At 48.3% G+C, this 18,305-nt stretch overlaps 1 long non-coding RNA gene across 1 annotated transcript; it reads right to left on the bottom strand.

The window, feature by feature from the left end:
* Positions 1-897: 897 nt before the first annotated feature.
* On the bottom strand, positions 898-18,073 carry LOC140430051 (uncharacterized). Its single transcript, XR_011949300.1, has 3 exons — positions 17,980-18,073; positions 16,975-17,096; positions 898-2,258 (listed from the first exon to the last, which is right to left on the bottom strand). It is a non-coding gene; the product is annotated as an uncharacterized lncRNA (long non-coding RNA).
* Between the last annotated feature and the right edge of the window lie 232 nt (positions 18,074-18,305).

Genomic DNA, 18,305 nt, shown 5'->3' with positions numbered 1-18,305 from the left:
TCGGCGTGAGCCTGGAGCACCAGGTCACGCCGATGAAAAGGAGGTTTGATTCACGTCGACGTGAACGGTCATCACGTCGACGGGACTTCGGCCCATCCGGAAGGGAGAATATCGGCAGGCCGAAAATCGGCTGCCTTGCGCAGACCCGTGACATTCTCCGCCGCAGCGGCGCCATTAACGCCCCGCCGACTTTTCTCCCTTCGGAGACTTCGGCGGGGGCGGGATTCACGGCGGCCAACGGCCATTCTCCGACCCGCTGGGGGGGCGGAGAATGACGCCCAGTATTCCTGTTTCTTCCTGCCCAAACTGGTTTCCTGATGCAAGCATTTTTGTGGTCAAATGTTTTTATGTCTGTGATGGAGGAACTGAAAGAGATAATTAAACTCTCTTTGTATTGTAAATGGAGCAGAACGCACTAATATATTTTTCATGTTTGCAAAGCTGGTAGCTTTGACGAAGAATATTCTGCAACCAAAATTTTTCACTTATAGAAAAATGTTTCAAGTAACAGTCTTTTATCAGGCTATTTAATGCAACCCACCATCAGCCTGCAAAATGACCCAATATAGTGCTAAGTCACTGATAATGCATTCATGGTAAGAGAGTATCACACCTGCTATTTCACTGACATCAGGAATAAAATTTGACAGTTTAATCTTGAGCTCGTAGGTTAATAGGAATTTGTCTCAATAAACACAGATGTGCAGGACCTTTTATTCACCTTGCCTACAGGGCATGCAGTCACGTGCAGAAGAGAATCATTTGTGAAACTGTTAAGTCTACAATAAGTGCAAAGGATGTGCAACAAATCCCTTCTTTGTGAATGAAAATAATTCAAAATAAAGTGTTAAATGTAAAGCTTTATTTATTGGACATTGTTGAATAAGTATTCTGAATGTTCAACAGTTTGCTTTGACAGGTAGAACTGAAATGGAACCTGTCGTGCTTTGCTTTATTTATGGCGTGTAGAGGCAAAACCTGTTGGACCCTCAATCAGGACGCTTCTTTGCACTGCTTACTCTTTAGGTATATTAAAGCTGTGTTATTCACTCAGAACCCAGTATCTCACTACTAAAGTTGTAACAATATAAAAGCAAGGTAATGTTAGTCAAAATTGAGAAGTTGATATTTGATAATATGTTTGATTGAAAATGCTATTTTCTGTTCAAACATCCTAAATATTACATCCAGCACGTGGCTGACGGGGGTGGGGAATGATTATCTCGGTAGCATAGTGGTTAGCACAGTTGCTTCACAGCGCCAGGGTCCCAGGTTCGATTCCCGGCTTCGGTCACTGTCGGTGCGGAGTCTGCACGCTCTCCCCGTGTTTGCGTGGGTTTCCTCCCGGTGCTCCGGTTTCCTCCCACAGTCCAAAGATGTGCAGGTTCGGTGGATTGGATATGCTAAATTGCCCTTAGTGTCCCAAAAATGTTAGGTGGGGTTACGGGGATAGGATTGAGGTGTGGGGATAGGGTGGAGGTGTGGGCTTGGGTGGGGTGCTCTTTCCGAGGGCCGGTGCAGACTCGATGGGTTGAATGGCCTCCTTCTGCACTGTAAATTCTATGATTCTATGATCTCCCCGTGGCCCTCGCCGAATACGAGCTCCCTGCTGAGGGGTTGGGAACTCTATTAACCACTGTATAAAAGGTCAGTAAGGCACCAACCAGAGAGGGAACTTGGTCGGGATATTCCGGGTGGTGTAAATACTGTGTTGTTATTATGTTATTCTCTAAGTCTGAATAAAGATTGTAGACTTCCAGTTAACACAAATACTTTATTCAATGGGTTTGTTCTGTTTCCAGAGCTTAACTAGATATAATACAGTCATGACCAGTGAAGCTAAGGTAAGCTGCCTATGCTGAGCTGTCTCTGTCTGCTGCTGCTCCCTAGCCCTGTGCTTCTGAAAGAGGCGGATCCTGCCTTGGGCTCAACCCTTTATACCCGTCTCTGATGCTGCCCTCTCGTGATGCTGTGGCTGCCAGGTGTATGTGCAGATGTATGTACAGATGTACAGATCAGTACATCCCCCCTTTTGATTTGATATGTTTTCTAGATTGGCCGCAAGAAAACTGTACATAACAAGTGGTGAGAATAAGCAAATCTGCACACTGTGAAAATGATGAAAGTAATACAGAAACAATTAAATGTGTTGTGAGTCCATCGTGAGAAATGTCCATATTTGGCTTGTGCGTGTGTTGAACTGTTGTCATAAATCTAGCCGATCGGGTGCCTTACGGCTTCTGCTGGAGCATCTTTTTCTGAAAAAAAATATTTTATTCAGATTTTTCGGCCAAACAAAACAATACAAAGGTTTTCCTTTTTACAACAATAAACCAATATAAATAACAGTGACCGTTTTAACAAATAAATAAATAATATATAAACTAAATGGCAACTGCCATAACAAATTAATAACTCTCTAGAAATAAAATCAAACAATCTAATATACATAACCAAGTACAAATATCTATACAAAAACACCCCTGAGGACCCACCCGAGCCCTCCCCCCACCCCCCCCCCTCCTCCCCCCTGGGTTGCTGCTGTTACCTTCCCATTTCCTTTATCGTTCTGCGAGGTAGTCAATGAACGGTTGCCACCGCCTGGTGAACCCTTGAGCCGAACCCCTTAGTGCGAACTTTATCCGTTCTAGTTTTATAAACCCTGCCATGTCATTTATCCAGGTCTCCACGCCCGGGGGTTTATCCTGCGCCGGGCTACTAGGGACGCAAAGGCCAAGACATCAGCCTCTTTCGCCTCCTGCACTCCCGGCTCTTCTGCAACCCCAAAAAAAGCCAACCCCCAGCCTGGCTCGACCCGGACCCCCACCACCTTCAAAAGCACCTTTGCCACCCCCACCCAGAACCCCTGCAGTGCCGGGCATGACCAAAACTTGTGGGTGTGGTTTGCTGGGCTTCTCGAGCATCTCCCACACCTATCCTCTACCCCCAAAAATTTACTGAGCCTTGCTCCGGTCATATGCGCCCTGTGCAAAACCTTGAATTGTATCAGGCTTAGCCTGACGCACGAGGACGATGGGTTTACCCTACATAGGGCATCAGCCCCTCCTCAATCTCTTCCCCCAGCTCTTCTACCCATTTCCCCTTCAGCTCATCCACCATGATCTCCCCCTCGTCCCTCATTTCCCTGTATATATCCGACACCCTACCATCCCCCACCCATGTCCCTGAGATCACTCTATCTTGAATCTCCTGCGTCGGGAGCTGCGGGAATTCCCTCACCTGTTGCCTCGCAAAAGCCCTCAGTTGCATGTACCGAAATGCATTCCCTTGGGGCAACCCATATTTTTCCGTCAGCGCTCCCAGACTCACAAACGTCCCGTCTACGAACAGATCTCTCAGTTGCACAACCCCAGCTCTCTGCCATGCTCCAAATCCCCCATCTATTCTCCCCGGGACAAACCTATGATTATTTCTTATCGGGGACCGCACCGAGGCTCCCGTCCTTCCTCTATGTCGTCTCCACTGCCCCCAAAGTTTTAGCGTTGCCACCACCACTGGACTTTGGTGTATTTCTTCGGGGAGAACGGCAACGGCGCCGTCACCAGTGCTTGTAGGCTGGTTCCTTTGCAGGACACCATCTCCAATCTCTTCCACGCCGCTCCCTCCCCTTCTCCCATCCACTTACACACCATTGAGATATCGGCAGCCCAGTAGTATTCACTTAGGCTCGGTAGTGCCAGCCCCCCCTATCCCTGCTACGCTGCAAGAACCCCCTCCTCACTCTCGGGGTCTTCCCGGCCCACACAATACTCATGACACTTTTCTCAATTTTCTTGAAAAAAGCCTTCGTGACCATCACCGGAAGGCACTGAAACACAAAAAGGAATCTCGGGAGGACTACCGTTTTGACCGCCTGCACCCTACCCACCAGTGACAGGGGCACCATGTCCCATCTCTTAAAGTCCTCCTCCATCTGTTCCACCAATCGTGTTAAATTAAGCCTATGTAAGGTTCCCCAACTCCTGGCTATCTGAATCCCTAAGTACCGGAAATCTCTTGTTACCTTCCTCAGCGGTAAATCATCTATTCCCCTGCTCTGCTCCCCCGGATGCACCACAAACAACTCACTCTTCCCTATATTCAATTTGTACCCCGAAAATTCCCCAAACTCCCTGAGTGTCTGCATTATCTCAGGCATCCCCTCCACTGGGTCCGCAACATACAGCAATAAATCATCTGCATACAAAGATACCCGGTGCTCTTCTCCTCCCCTGAGTACTCCCCTCCACTTCCTGGAGCCCCTCAGTGCTATGGCCAGGGGCCAATCGCCAATGCAAACAGTAATGGAGACAGGGGACACCCCTGCCTCGTCCCTCTATGAAGACGGAAGTAGTCAGGCCTCTGCCTGTTCGTGACCACACTCGCCACCGGGGCCCTATACAGCAGCTGTACCCATCCAATAAACCCTTCTCCAAAACCAAATCTCCTCAGCACCTCCCACAGATAATCCCACTCCACTCTGTCGAATGCTTTCTTGGCGTCCATCGCCACCACTATCTCCGCCTCCCCCTCTGGTGAGGGCATCATCATTACCCCTAGCAACCTCCGTATGTTCGTGTTCAGCTGTCTCCCCTTAACGAACCCAGTTTGATCCTCGTGGACCACCCCCGGGACACAGTCCTCTATCCTCGTCGCCATCACCTTGGCCAGGAGCTTAGCATCTACATTTAAAAGGGAAATGGGCCTGTAGGACCCACACTGCAGCTGGTCTTTTTCCTTCTTCAAAAGGAGCGATATCGTCGCCTCCGACATAGTCGGGGGCAACTGCCCCCTTTCCCTGGCCTCATTAAAGGTTCTCGTCAAAAGCGGGGCCAGTAGGTCCATATATTTCCTATAAAATTCCACCGGGAATCCGTCCGGTCCCGGGGCCTTCCCCGCCTGCATGCTCCCAATCCCTTTTACCATCTCAATCTGTGCTCCCTGTCCCGCCCTCTCCTGCTCCTCCACCTTCGGGAATTCCAGCTGATCCAGGAAACACATCATTCCCTCCTTCCCTTCCGGGGGCTGAGCCTTGTATAACCTCTCATAGAATGCCTTGAACACCCCGTTCACTCTCTCCGCTCCCCGTTCCATCTCTCCCTCCTCATCTCTCACCCCACCTATCTCCCTCGCTGCTCCCCTCTTCCTTAATTGGTGGGCCAGTAGCCGACTTGCCTTCTCTCCATACTCATACTGTACACCCTGTGCCCTCCTCCACTGTGCCTCTGCCTTACCCGTGGTCAGCAGGTCAAATTCCACATGTAGCCTTTGTCTTTCCCTGTACAGTCCCTCCTCCGGTGCCTCAGCATATTGCCTGTCCACCCTCAAAAGTTCTTTCAACAATCGCTCCCTTTCTTTACCCTCTTGCTTCCCTTTATGTGCCCTTATGGATATCAGTTCCCCTCTGACCACCGCCTTCAACGCCTCCCAGACCACTCCCACCTGAACCTCTCCATTGTCATTAAGCCCCAAGTACCTTTCAATACACCCCCTCACCCTTAAACATACCCCCTCATCCGCCAATAAGCCCATATCCATTCTCCAGAGTGGGTGCTGTTCTTTTTCCTCTCCTACCTCCAGGTCTACCCAATGTGGAGCGTGGTCCGAAATGGCTATGGCCGTATATTCCGTCCCTGTCATCTTCGGAATCAGCGCCCTTCCCAAGACAAAAAAGTCTATCCGTGAGTATACTTTGTGAACATGGGAGAAAAATGAGAACTCCTTACTCCTAGGCCTACTAAATCTCCAGGGGTCTACCCCTCCCATCTGCTCCATGAAGTCCTTGAGCACCCTGGCCGCTGCCGGCCTCCTCCCGGTCCTGGACCTCGACCGGTCCAGCCCTGGATCAAGCACTGTATTGAAGTCTCCCCCCATTACCAACTTTCCCGCCTCCAGGTCCGGGATACGTCCCAACATACGCCTCATAAAATTTGCATCATCACCAGAACCACCGCCTCCCCTTGCAATCTACCACTCACCATCACATATCTACCCCCACTATCCGCCACTATGGTCTTTGCCTCAAACAGTACCCGTTTCCCCACTAAGATAGCCACCCCCCTATTCTTCGCATCTAAACCCAAATGAAACACCTGCCCCACCCATCCTTTACGTAGTCTGACCTGGTCTATCAGTTTCAGATGCGTCTCCTGCAACATAACCACATCTGCCTTTAATTTCTTTAGGTGTGCGAGTACCCACGCCCTTTTAATCGGCCCGTTCAGCCCTCTCACGTTCCACGTGATCAGCCGGGTTGGGGGGCTCTTTAACCGCCCCCCCCCCCTTGTCGACTAGCCACCCCCTTTTTTAACCCAGCTCCTCCCCCGGTTCCCACGTACCCGTATATCCCCCCGACGGTGCCCTCCCGCCTCGACCACCCCATCCCATAACAGCTCCCCCTTCTTCTTAGCAGCAGCAACCCAGTTAACCCCCCCCCCCGCTAGATCCCCCTCTAGCATAGTTGCACCCCCCATGTTGCTCCTAGAAGTCAGCGAACTCTGGCTGACCTCGGCTTCCCCCCTTGTTCTCGGCCTTGTGCGAGGCCCCCTCCTTCCTGCGTCCCTGTTCCCGCCATAATTACCATAGCGCGGGAACAAAGCCCGCGTTTCCCACTCGGCCCCGCCCCTAATGGCTGGTGCCCACAGTTCCTCATACTCCCCCCCCACCCCCCAACATGGGGAAGTGAGAAAGGTTACAGGATCACAAAATTAACAAATTGAAAAATCATCCTCCCCCTTCCCCTTCCCCTTCCTCACCCCACATGATCACCCCACCACTTTGTCCCAAAAGCTCTTTCTCTCGCCAGACTATTCCAGCTTCTCGTCCACAATGAATGTCCACGCCTCTTCTGCCGTCTCAAAGTAGTGGTGCTTCCCTTGGTGTGTGACCCACAATCTCGCCGGTTGCAACATTCCAAACTGGACCTTCTTTTTATGAAGCACCGTCTTAGCCCGATTGAAACTTGCCCTCCTTCTCGCCACCTCTGCACTCCAATCCTGGTATACGCGGATCACCGCGTTCTCCCACCTACAGCTCCGAGTTTTCTTCGCCCATCTGAGGACCGTCTCTCTGTCATTGTAGCGGAGAAACCTCACCACTATAGCTCGAGGTATTTCTCCAGCCTTTGGTCTTAGCGCCAGAACTCGATCAGCTCCCTCCACCTCCAAAGGGCCCGTCGGGGCCTCCGATCCCATTAGCGAGTGAAGCATCGTGCTCACATATGTCCCGACGTCCGCCCCTTCTGCGCCTTCGGGAAGACCCAGGACTCTTAAATTCTTCCTCCTCGAATTATTCTCCAGTGCTTCCAACCTCTCCACACACCTTTTGTGCTGTGCCTTGTGCGTTTCTGCCTTCACCACCAGGCCCTGTATTTCATCTTAGTTTTCAGCAGTCTTTGCCTTCACGACCCGAAGCTCCAGCTCTTGGGTTCTCTGCTCCTCCTTTAGCCCTTCAATCGCCTGTAATATCGGGGCCAACAGCTCCTTCTTCAGCTCTTGCACACAGCGCCGCAGGAACTCTTGTTGCTTGGGCCCCATAACAAACGGCCACCTTCCGATGCCATCTTGCTTTGAGCTTCCCTTCCTTGCCACTGCTCCAGAGGATCCTCCGCAATCCGGCCGCTATCCTCTCCCTTTTCCATGCGTGTCCGGGGGGATTCCCTTCTGGTTTACCGCACAGTGTTTTTGGCCGTTTAAATTGCCGTTGGGGCTCCTATTACGAGCCCAAAAGTCCGTTTCAATGGGAGCTGCCGAAACGTGCGACTTAGCTGGTCATCGCCGCACCCAGAAGTCTGCTGGAGCATCTTAACGGTAGTAGTAGGGATGATGGTTTGATGTCATCAAGAGTACTGTCTGGTTGTGTGACGAGGAACGTCCTGTGGGCAAATGGACTTGGTCAAGTCCAATGTGGGAAATACTGGCGTTGTTGTAGGTCGAATCTCTAATAGATCCCGGCAGTTATGGCGAAAAAGTACTCCCGCAGCCGATTTGACAATGTAGGACCGCAGTGCCTCCTGCCTGATCACCATGGCTGACTCAGACCATCTGCCTTCTGGGTCCCTGATTCTGATGGTGTCACCTATTGTCAGTGGCTTAAGTGGGATCGCATGTTGATCGTAGTATAGTTTTTGTTTGGAGCATTGTGCCCGCATGTGTCAAGAACCGGTGCGTTGCCAGGGTCTCAGAATTGCTTTGCCGGTAGGGTTGTCTGGATGTCTCTGCCGAGGAGCATTTGCGCTGGTGACAGTCCTGAGCTCAATGCGGTTGCTCAGGACGATAACAGAGGTTGATGTCAGAACATGACTCGACTGCTTTGCTGATGAATCGTTTAATGACATGGGCACCTTTTTCCTCTGTTCCATTTGATTGTGGGTAGCGATTCTGTGTCGCACCGTTGTCTGACCTCGACTTTTTATTGTGTTTGTGGTATTGATTCTGTATGTCATCGTTGGTGAAAGCTGTTTTGCTTGTTTGTTCTGGAGCAGATGTGAATTCTTGAGATTCTTTATCATGCCATGGCATGTTTGTAGTCTTGTCATTGTTTCGCAGTGTGCTGTGGCATTGTCCTTTACGTGCAGAGTTGTACCATGTTGTACAGGTCGTTGTTTCATTGTTGTCGTTTCTGTCTTTGTTGTTTTCGTTGCCGTTCTTGTTGTTGTCGTTCTTGTTGTTTTTTTTGTCGCGCTTGTTGATTCTGTTTTCGTTGTTTTTGCTTTTATTCTTGTTCTTTTTCTTGTCGTGCTTCTTGTTTCTGGGATGCTTCTTGTTGCTTTTGTCGTTCTTGTTGCGCTGCATGTTGTTTTTGTTGTTGCTGTTGTTGTTCTTGTTTCTGCTGTGCTTCTTGTGGTTTTTGTTGTTCTTGTTGCACTCAATGAGTGTTCCGTGTGGATGATTTGAGTCATTGTCACAGTTATTGGTGTCAGTGTCCTTTGTGGTCTCTGCTACATTGAGCGTATCTTCTTGAGAATTGTGAGAATGATCTGATGTTGCATTGATGTTGGTGACATCAGTCATTTGTGGTGGATTCGATTCCTCTTCTTTGCTTACTTGGTACTCCTCTTTTAGAGTCATTTCTGGTTCACTTGAATTATCATTGATTTCTTTGTGCTCCTCTTTTGGAGTCATTTCAGGTTCATTTGAATCATCTATGATCTCTTTGTGTTCCTTTTCTGGTGTCATAATCTTCACGATTTCATTTTGTTGTGCTTCTGTGCAGACGAGCTGAGATATGTCAGTCTTGCTGTGATCCTGCACATCCTGTATGGGAATTGTGATTTCTTCGTCACTTGTCTCACACATAGTGGGTAAACATTCAGTGTCTTCGTCTGATGGCTCAAATAAGCTTGATAGATCTTCATGGTCTTGTACATGCATGGCGTTCGCTATGGAGTGTTTGCTTGCTTCCATTTTTGAGTCTGTCACCGAACTGTCTGTGGAGGCTTGCGTCACTCTCTTTGTGGACGCTTGTATCGCTCTCTTTGTGGAGTCCTGCAGTGTTCTCCCTGTAGAGTCGATCTGTGCTCTTTCAACTGAATCGTTCTGTTCTCTCTGTATGGCGTCGTCTTCATCTTGGGTATTGCTGTCATCCAATGTATCGACGATCTGCCATGGCACCATGGTATTGGATTAATCTACCATGAGAAGAGTCGTATTGAGCTTTTCAACCGTGTTGCTGATGCTGTGATCAGGATCTCCGAATAACTCAGCCATGTCTGAGCAGTATTGTGTGTATTGTTCGATAGACGAATCAGCCCTTTTTGTTTCAGAGTTGTGATCGTTCTCTTTATGTTCAATGAACAAATCATCTTCTTGTGTGGAGGCTGGGACCCTCCTTGGTGCGTGGACCACTCTCTGTTTCTTGGCGTCAGGCCACAGCATAATCCTGCACTCACGAGTCGGGATGTCATATATGCTGGGCTGAAGATTCCCCAATCCGAAGAACTCATCGTCGGGGTCTTCACGGTACAACACCTCTAGTTGCGGTTCGGATTTGGTACTGGGGTAGCCACCTCCCAAGATGAAAGCTTCTTCTGAGTCGTAGTCTACAAGGACTATATTATCTTCTAGGGCGGTGCTAACTGCTTGTTCCAGGGTGTTGTGAAAGTTATTTTCAACTGCTGGTGTAAGTTCGGTCATTGTTCTGTCTTTTGAGGCGAGAAAATTGGGTTTTGCAGCTTTAAATTTCTTTTTTGTTCATTTTCGTGCATTTCTCTTTTAAGTGGGCGTGGTCCTGGTCCGCTGACGTCATGACGTCATGCGTGGGCTCGATTGCCCATGCGCACTCCGAGTTTCCTTACTGTGCGCTTTTTTCGCAACTGCGTATGTGCGACTCCTTTCTCAAGACGGCTGCCGCTCAGAACTTCCTTCAATCCTGCCTCTGCCTCGTGGTAAGTTTTGATGCTGTTTTTTTCCCGATTTTCTTTTCTGGACACTGATTCTGTGTTTGTAAAGGCCGACAGTATTGATTTTGTTTTTGTTCATATAGCAGTTTCTGGAGTTAGATACTTATTTTGTGATAGTTCTTCCCTCAAATTTTTATCAGATAGTCCAGAAATTAATTGATGCATTATCACAGAGTCTCTGAAATCAGCATCATCATAGCCTTGTGGTATTAATTTGAGATTTATGAAATCAGAGATGGGCCCTCTATTTCTCTGACAAGAGTTAATTCTTTCCAGCATCTCACCAGATGGACTGTTACAGCGTTCAGCAAATTTTTTGAGTATGATTTCTACTTTGGTGCTGTCGTCACCTTCTAAGTAATTAAAGCAATTATAGATTTCTCTAGCTTCATGCCCTCCTGTTGAGAGTAGTAGGGCTATTTTTGTTGCATCAGAGGCAGCGCTTAAATCATTAGCTGTGATAAATATTTCAAACATTTTCCAGTTATAACTTAAATTGCCGGTTGTTTCCAGCTGCCATGGAGTTCCAACAGGTTCCATCGAATCAGTTAGTCGTCGAGGATCCATTTGCTGCGAAGTCTTCCACAGTCGAATATCTGGTTTAAGTTTTTCGTCTCTTGCTGGTGTCTAGCTAGCTTTCTGAAATCACTCGTGGTACCAAATGTTATTCTCTAAATCTGAATAAAGACTGTAGACTTCCAGCTAACACAAATACTTTATTCAATGGGTTCGTTCTGTTTCCAGAGCTTAACTAGATATAATACAGTCAAGAGGTATGACCAGTGAAGTTAAGGTAAGCTGCCTATGCTGAGCTGTCTCTGTCTGCTGCTGCTCCCTAGCCCTGTGCTTCTGAAAGAAGTGGATCCTGTCTTGGACTCAACCTTATATACCCGTCTCTGATGCTGCCCTCTAGTGATGCTGTGGCTGTCACATCTGTGCTGCAGTCCCTGGTGTATGTGCAGATGTACGTACAGATGTACAGATCACTAGTTATAAATAAATCTGAGTTCTTTATTTCACTCGATGTGGACTCCCCATGTCCTTATTAAACTAAGTGCACCTTATTTCACGTTTTCTAATATCTGTGCACTTTCATAATTGGATACCAATCAATATTTAATTTATCTGAAGTTTGTAAGGATAATTGGCAAGATTCTAATCCTAAATCATATTTCTGACTGAGAATGCCTCACATGATTATCTGCCTTTTTTCTCAGATATTAAGAATTGAAATTTCAAAGAAAGGTCAAGGAAATAAGGCTTGTTTTTCTGTTTTGGAGGTTTGCAGTTGTGTTTAAAAGATTTTACATGGGGCTTTTATTCTTTGGAAAACAAGATTGAAATTGTGTATGGGCACATTAGTTTAGTGCATTGGTACAAGAGGTCATGAGCTCAACGTTGTCAAATTTAGCTCAATAACTGGTAACTTGAGCATTGGCACAGGGAAAAATTCAAATGAAAGCTGCTGCATTATAGTAAAAAAATATTACTGATTCACTAATGTGGAGTGCGAGGAGTGGAACCTGTCTGCTCATCTACCAACAACCTCTATCAATCAGGACTCATGTTATGTTTTTCTGTTGGTGAAACAATAATGTGGGTTCTTTGTTTGAACATATGACTATATACGGGTACTGTAACTTGGAGACTAAGTACACATGTCTTCTGCTGCTATAGACGGAATACAAGTCATGGGACTACTAATCTCATCCTGTCCAAGTGGATAGTGACTTGTTGGCAATGGTTCTTTTTGGTTGCTAGGCTTGAAGGTTTGACATACTTCACATTCCCCCAAGGCCTTATGGAAGTTTTGATGGATTCCTGGCCAATATACCATCTTCCTGGTCAATCTTCTGGTTGGATCAATCCCCATCTATGCCTGGTGCAACTGTTGGTGGACATCAGGTCGCATCGAACCTCAGACGTCGACTTGCTTTTCCTTAAAGATTACTCTGCGATATCCTGAGTCCATCGCTATCATGCTGTAGTTAGGATCATTGGATGTTTCCTGCTGCAGTGGTTTCCACTTAGATTGCCCAAAATGCTTAATTTAAAGTGCAGTAAGTCTTAAACTTCAATGTCCATGAGATCTATTTGTGGAATAATGCATATCCTGTATACTCTGTCTGCCCAGTAGCATATCTTCATGTTTGCACCTACTTTGCAGTAGTGCGTCTGTGCTCTAACCTTTGGGTTGGTCCAAGAGGTCTTTTTAGAACTCGTCTATTGGGGTATATGCTATCACAAGCTTGATTATTCTGTCAGCCAGCTATGATACCATAAACTCACAATCATGCCCCTTGTCTCTCCATTTACTTATAAATTGACCAATTTTCTGTTGGCTGTTGCCTAAAGGATATGAATTCCAGGCTGTGCATTCAGAAGTTGATTTTCATTCACAATTGATTTTCAAGTGTCGGCCATATTTTTTCTTGATTTTTAACATGGTTGTCAGACAGATCTAACGTGTTTGGCCTATGGTCATCATTAGCTAGAACAATTTTAATATGTATGACTTGTTTACCTGATGTTACAATTTTGAGGTCCAGAAAACACAACTCTATGCAGTGGCAGAACAAAGTAAACTCAGAAAGGAGGCCTGCTGCCTTCCACTTGAGTTGGAAATGTTGTGGTCATACCACGGCTTTTTGCAGGATACTGAATGCTATCTGGAGCTTTTGATAGCTATTCAAACTTTTTGGCTCACTGAATTGTAGTACCTTTAGTGGCCACCGTCTTATTTGGTCATATGCTATTCAATGGTGGTGTTGTCGAACTCTCTTTTGCCAGGTTGAATTCAAGCTCTGCCCACAAAACAGTGATTTAGGTGTAAAAGTGGCAGCAGAGCTTCAAAGATTAAGCTTGTGAGGAGCTGTTGGGGAGTGGATGGAGCATTCTTCCCAGTCCAGTCTGCTCCTCCTGACCTCCTAAAGAAACAGTAAGCAGCAGCAACAGATTCCTTTGTCTGAGGAATCTGCTTAAAGCTGGACCTTCCAGAGTCTGCTGTTTAAACGTAACCTACACAAAGTTCACAGTAAGCGGACTGATATTTAAGTGCTCCAAAATTTGACCAATCTTACTGCAACCCTGTGCCTGATGGCTGGAGAATGAGGTGTAATGATGTCCCAGAGTAAAAGTACAGGGTGGGATTTTCCATTGGCTGGCGCCGAAATCGCGAAAGGTGATTGGGCGGAGAATAGGTTCCGACGAGTAGCAGGGGATGGCCAGGAGGTGAGCTGTAGGGTCGGCATGGACAGGCACAGAACATCATTGCCGCAGCCGGAAAGGCAGCCATGCAGCTGCCCACGCCGCTGACTACCCGCTGTGAACTTCGGGCCACAGGTCGTATCTCCCCAGGCCACCTCCCTAGGTGTCCTCTGGCCCCAGCTGACCCATCAGCTGCATGGGCACGCTCCAACACAGCCAGTGCCATTTTGTTGGCTGGGATGAGTGTGTGTGGGGAGTGTAATGCGGCTGCAGCTTGTCAACCTCCCGAGTGTCAATCACAGACCCGGCGAATTCCGCACCGTTTTCCATTGGAATCGATTATGTTCCACGTGGCGCTGGTGTAAGCCCCTCCACAGTTACTGAATCGATCCAGGTTCGACGCCAGTTTTACTGTCATGGAAGTCCCTGAATTCTGCGTCGGCATCGCCACTTAGTCTCAGAAATGGAGAACCTGCCCACGGTGTGTGGGATCCAGACAGACTTTCAGAATTTTCATAGACACGGTGAGTTCTATAAAGCTGTTTCACTTCGTTACAGTTATTTCACCAATCCCTCTGCTGGATGTTGAGAGGCTGAGGCTTGAAAACTTCTCAATCAAAAAACACCATATTTTTAGCTCCTGTTAAATGTAAACATTTCAATCACATGACAATGATTGGTGAAACAATAGTGTGCGTTCTGTATTTGAAGGTCAGGCAATGTGCAGATAATATTAACTCAGACTTAAATACAAATCTGACTTCTAGCATTTGCTGTGTAGACTGAATGCAAGCCACGGGAATGCGTCACAACCTGTCCAGGTGGGTAGTGACTGACAGCAATTTAAGAGCTTCCTTAAAAGAACATGTACATCATATCACAACATGTACCTGACACCAGCATGCTTCATCTCACCCTCACACTCAGTACTGTTGCAAGACTCACACCCACATTTCACACCTTGCTTACACGGCAGCTATTCAACTATGACAGCTACAGAAGCCAAACAGTTTGCACTACACTCACTGACAGACTTTCCTTTCTTTTGCACATGAAGGTCGCACATAATAGGCAGCAGAAGGAACTGACTGAAGGGGGACAGTCGCACCTGCATGTCCTGGTTCCTATGGAGGAGACTCCTGACCATTATGGAGAGGGACTTGTTACGGCTCAGCCCACCTGCAGGTTAAAACCATTGACGGTTATGGTATCCTTATACCTAATCCCCGTCACTTCCTACTTCTCCCTCAATATCTCCTGATTTACAAATTGCAGATGGTGTAAACATTCAACTCTTACTTTCTCTGCCCCCCCTTACCAAAGTCCAATCCTTCTTCCTTTTTCCATTTCAGATACCCAAGGACTGCACCAGGCAATAGAAGGAAGGCAGGGAAGATGAAGAAACACCATCACTTAATTTCACAGTCACAACCACCTAACTCAGATACAGACATTGCATGTGATTCAGAGAACGGCATAGAGGTAGGATCCATACAAGGTGGCACAGAATAAAAAGTGTTCTGCAATCATGGCAGAGAACACAGATGAAGATTTTTATGGATCAGAAGACTGATTGCTGTGCACACTCATATGTGTTGTGCATTGGGAAACCTGTCAGAAAGCCTGCATTCAATGTAGAGGTATATGGATAAGTCTGATACCATCTTGACATGTGGCTTTGTACAGAACTTGGAGCACATTCTTTTGAGCATGGAGCAGGTTGCCAACTCAACAAACTGTGGAACCAAGCATGATGCAGTGCCTGATGGCTGATCAATCCTGAAAATGCAGTTCAGGTGCCTGGACCACTCTGGAAGGCTTCTCCAGTATAGGGCTAGGAGAGTCTCCCACATTGTGGTGGCCTACGGCATCCTCCACAACATCATGCAGCAGAAGGGCAACATGCTTGAGGAGGACGATGAACACCAGGCCGCGTCCGAAGTGGAGGATGCGGGGAGGGCCAGGATGGGCAGCGCATGGGGCCTAGGCAGGCACAGGGGCCACACAACGTGTGCACCAGGACCAGCATGCATGGGACACTCTAATCGCCTCCTGGTTCACCAACTAGGATGCCTGGCCAGCAACACGAACATCCCGTCCCACCCGCACAACTTCCCCTTCCCCCAGCCGACCCCCCCCCCCCTCTCGTGTCCACCCTCCCTGCACCAACCTGCTGCCCCTGTAACCCCCTCTGTGATTTCTACCAGCTTCACTGCACGATGCGGGCCCTGGGTTGGCAGTAACAGCGGGTCTGGTCCATGGGATGGAGGATGATGACGACCTGCTCTGTGATGAGCTCTGGTGCTCCACACCATTTGTCAACATCTGACTCCTGCCCACAGTAGCACTTTCCACCGTCCACCTCGGTGATCCCTGTAGGTGAACTGGCCATTCCATCACACAATCCCACCGAAAACCTAGGGGTGACATAGATGGGGACGGGGTGCGGGGGGTGGTGGGTGGGGAGGGATGGGGTGGGACCGGGTTCCAGAGCAGTGAGCAGTAGCTGAAATGGGCCCACCCCAATGGCCGCCCATCTCCTCCCCTCCCCAGAGCCCCCTCTGCAGACAGCCCAGCCCAGTCCATCCCTGACACCCTTCTGACAGAGCACAGAGGCAGATTGAAACGTTAAAACTCAGGTGTTTCTTGTGAAAAGGTGAACATTATTGTACAAGTCTGTGCCCTATCCCTAATGCTATCCTATGTGCTGTACCCGTGTCAACTTAACTGGCCTTACAAGCTCTAACGCTACATCTAGGTGGATCCCCAGGTAGTACATCAGACGGCCGAGTGTGATGCCCACCCTCTGATCTGGGTCCCCTTTGGCGATCGTCCTCTGGAGCGACAGGGCCTGGGATACCAGCTGCTGCTTGGATGTCCCAGGTGGAATGCTGCCACCCTGTTCTGCCCACTGCCCATCGGATGCACCAGGAACAGGAGGGGTGGAGTCCGAGGTGCGGTGGTGTTCCGGCACCGCCCCTGCGAAGGTCACTGCCATGGGCCACATCACTTCCTCCTCCCTCGGGGTCCCCGATGGTCCCTGGGCTATTTCTTGGGATGGGAACATGGCTAGAGTGGGCTCCTGAGGCTCCCTTGCTACCTTGCACTGCCAGTCCTGGATTTCATCTCGATCAGGGTCTCCATGCTCGCAGCCATGGAGCATAGTGACTGGGCCACCTCCTCTGCGACTGTATCACGTCCCTTTGTGAGTGTGTCAGGTCCCTCTGGGACTGTCTCAGGTCAGCCAGCACCCAGTCAATGCCGTTGGCACCCACAACCATGACCCATTGTGACTGGGCCAAGCTCTGGAGCACTGCAGCAATGTCCATGTACATAGCTGCCGGTGTCAGGTCAGCCCTGTTCTGTACCTTGGCCACCGCTCGCACATAATTGTAGAAGTCCACCGATTCAGTCCCGGCGTCGACAGGCCTCTGAAATGGAGAATCCAGCCAGTATGCTTTCAAGAAGCAGTTAGATATCGCTCTTGGGGCTAAAGGGATCAATGGAATGGGAGAAAAGCAGGAACAGGTTACTGAGTTTGATGACTAGCCATGATCCGACATATTTGTCCACACGCCCATGATATATTTTTACTATTTGCTTCTACCTTAGATTTTTTCTGCTGAATGATACAATTTGTAGTTTAAGATTTCTGTCCCCTCCTATATGTATACTTTTCCTCTGAAGCATAGGTTCCAAAATTATGGTAATGGGCCTGTTCCTATGGTTTCACTTACAGTAATCCTGAAGACAAACCGCTGGAAGAGCAAATAGTTCAGACCGACGCAGACACGATGGGTTACAGTGCTTCTTTTTGTAAAACACTGACTCAATAATAGAGAGCTGAGTCTTAATATAATGATAATTTAATAGCCAGTGCTAACTCAATAACAACATTCTTAAAAGATGGCTATGATTTCAAGTTCCCTCCGGGGACTTAAGCACATAATCCAGGCTGCCATTTCAGTGCTGCACTGTCAGAGGTGCTGCCTTTCTCATGAAATGTTAGTCTGAATACTGATTGCCCTCTCAGGTGACCATTGAAATCCGATGCCTCTGTTTGAAGAAGAGCAATGTAGTTTTCCCAGTACTCAGGGCAACTAATATCCAGCATCAGTAAAACAGATTATCAGCGTATTGATTTAAATCAGGCTTGCCCAACCTTTTCGTATGGGGGGTGCCATGCCCCCCTCATGCCCTCTGCACACCTGCTACCCCCTGTACATTACCCCACGCTCTGTACCTGCCTTATGGCCGCCATTCCCCTCGCGTTCTCTACCTTGCCACGCTCTCAACCCCCTTCCCCAGCTCTCTACACCCACCCCCAGCTCTGTACAACTCCGCAGTCTCTCTACACCCCTCACATTCTCTACCTCGATATGCTTGATGCGACCATCAATTTACTCGAAGATACATGGAGAAGTAAACCGTGGTTTTAATCAGCTTAGAACTGAGCCTGCCTGTGACCGGTACAACACTGAAGGCGGCCCCGCAGGTCAGCAGCTCTTATACTTCCTGTAAAGGGGGTGGAGCCATGGGCGGAACCCGTACATGCCCAAACATATCCCCTGTGGGTGAAGCCACACAATGGCCCTTAGGTAGAGCCCACAGGGTTAATAACATAACACAGTGCACTGGTGAATTATCAGTAATTATACATTCACCACATTCACCTCCTGTTTAAAAAATTAAGTCCAGC

Source organism: Scyliorhinus torazame, chromosome 9 (assembly GCF_047496885.1).
Source record: "Scyliorhinus torazame isolate Kashiwa2021f chromosome 9, sScyTor2.1, whole genome shotgun sequence".
In the NCBI taxonomy this organism is placed as follows: Eukaryota; Metazoa; Chordata; class Chondrichthyes; order Carcharhiniformes; family Scyliorhinidae; genus Scyliorhinus; species Scyliorhinus torazame.
The sequence above is the reverse complement of the archived record's forward strand: the minus strand, read 5'-3'. Positions and strand labels throughout refer to the sequence as shown.